Here is a 2432-nt window from a genome sequence, read left to right on the forward strand (position 1 = left end):
AATGCCCTGCCCGCTGTGCTATTGCTCCAGCCCCTCTGATGTTCTCTTGACACTCCCTTGGTCCACAGCCCAGTGCAACCACTGAGTGATCCCTCACCCCATGTCTACCCAACCCCAACATTCTATCCCCCACTTGGAAATCATGTCTCCGCTGTGCCTTAAAGACCAGGCACTAAGCTATACTCCAGCTGAGACCCTCACCTGTTACCCCACAGATCTCATCTCCAGCACACTGCTGACCCCGTCGCTCAAATGTGCCATGCTCCACACAGCATGAACGCTGCACAACCACGCCTCTGTGGAAAACAGTCTCCCCTCCCTGGACCGCTCCATCAAGGTCCTTTGTCATTTCCTCTGAGACATCCAGCCCCCTACTGCACCCCCCCCAACCACCACCCAGGACTTCCTGGAAACTGCACTCTGATGTTCTCTGCTCACAGTTGTTACGATATTTTTAGTGGTGATTTGATAATTAGTGGTGCTTCAGTGCTCATTCCACTTGGGCTGTTTTGGTCACTGGGGCATCCCCATTACCCGAGCATGTAAGAGGAGCAGACTGCAGGAATATTAAGGCTGCGATGTTGAGGGCAGTGAGTGGAATGAAGGATGAGTGGATGTGTTATTAGGTGGTTGATGGATGACTGGGAGGGTGGGAGGGTGGATGGATGGGTGGGTGAATGGATGAGGGATGAAAGGGTGGATAAATAGTTCATTGGATGATGGATGGATGAATGGGTGAATAATAATGGATGGGGTGTAGGTATGAATAAGTGGGTGGGTGAATGAGTTAATGAATGGGTGGATAAGTGGTCAGACAGATGGATAGGTAGATGGATGGATTAGTGGACTGGTTAGCAGATGTATTACTGGATGGATGTGTGGGTGGGTAAGTAGACGGAGGGCAGACTGATGGGTGGATAGATGGATGAGTGGGTGGAAGGATAAATATATGAATGGATGGGTATATAGGTAAATGAATGTGTGGGTGCATGGATGGATTGATAGAAAGGTGATTGGGTAAGTAGATATGTTAATGGATGGACAGGTGAATGGATGGACAAATGGATGAATGCAGAAGTATACAGCTGAGTGGATAGATGGATGGATGGATGGATGGATGGATGGATGGATGGATGGATGGATGGATGGACAAGTAGATGTGTGGATCGATGAACAGAAGGATAGTTAAGTGTATGCTGAATGGATGGACAGATGGATAGATGGACAGATGGACAAATGATTGGGTGGGTAGATGTGTAGATAGATCAATTGACAGGTGAAAGGATGGACAAATGGATGAATACGGAAGTTTATAGTTGAGTTGATAGACAGATGGATGGACGAATGGACAGATGGATGAGTGAACAGATGGACAGATGAGTGGGTGGGTAGACGTGTGGATGGATGGATAGATGTCTGGTTAAGTGGATGGACAGATGAATGGTGACAGATGGACAGAGAAATGGGTGGATGGATGAACGGATAGGTGGGTGGATAGGTTGGTTTCTGAATCAGTGGAAAAATCATGTGACTGAATAGAGGGTTAACAAGGTACACGGAGGGACAGACAGAAAGAGGCTGTCACTCTCCAGGTCTCAGGTAAGAACTATGGCATCAGGACTGGACTTAAGTAGACAAAAAAGTTTTTGCACAAAAAAAAAAAAAAAAAAGAAATGTGTCATCAGAGTCCCCTTCCGTCTGTCTCCTTGAATTTTTTTTTTTTTTTTTTTGCTTTTTGGGTCACACCCGGCAATGCACAGGGGTTACTCCTGGCTCTGCACTCAGGAATTACCCCTGGTGGTGCTCAGGGGACCCTATGGGATGCTGGGAATTGAACCCGGGTCGGCCGCGTGCAAGGCAAACGCCCTACCCGCTGTACTATCGCTCCAGCCCCTGTCTCCTCGAATTTTGAGCTAGTGACGGACTCACCTCAATGTGCCACACCCTTGCTAGATGCCCCCTCCGGCGCCGCTGACTAGAGAAAGCTCAGCCTCTCCATGGAGATGCAGACCCTCAAGGCCAGGCATAGATGAGGCAGGGCTGAGGGACCCCCTGGGGAGAGTCTCCCCCCACCCCCAATGGAAGATGAAGGTCTCGGGATGAGAAGGTGGGCACTGAGCACAACACTGGGCCTTAGGAAGGGGGTTTGGAGGGACCCTGAACCAGTGGGAAGCAGTGTGGAGAAGAAAACCAGAAGATCTTGCCAGATATACTGGGATAGCTTGAAAAAGATTTGTAGTATTGGGGGGCTTAAATTAGGATGTGTCCAAAGAAGTGGGGGATATAAATGGAGGTGTGAGGAAACTGGGGGCACTGGGAGGGGGTGACACCCTCCCATCCCCCCTGGGGACAGGGTGGGTAGGTGGTTCTGGTACCATCTGGAGAGAAACTCCCCGCCGTGGGACCCCCTTTTCACATGCAGGTAGCTCTGA

Source organism: Sorex araneus, chromosome 2 (genome assembly GCF_027595985.1).
Source record: "Sorex araneus isolate mSorAra2 chromosome 2, mSorAra2.pri, whole genome shotgun sequence".
In the NCBI taxonomy this organism is placed as follows: domain Eukaryota; kingdom Metazoa; phylum Chordata; class Mammalia; order Eulipotyphla; family Soricidae; genus Sorex; species Sorex araneus.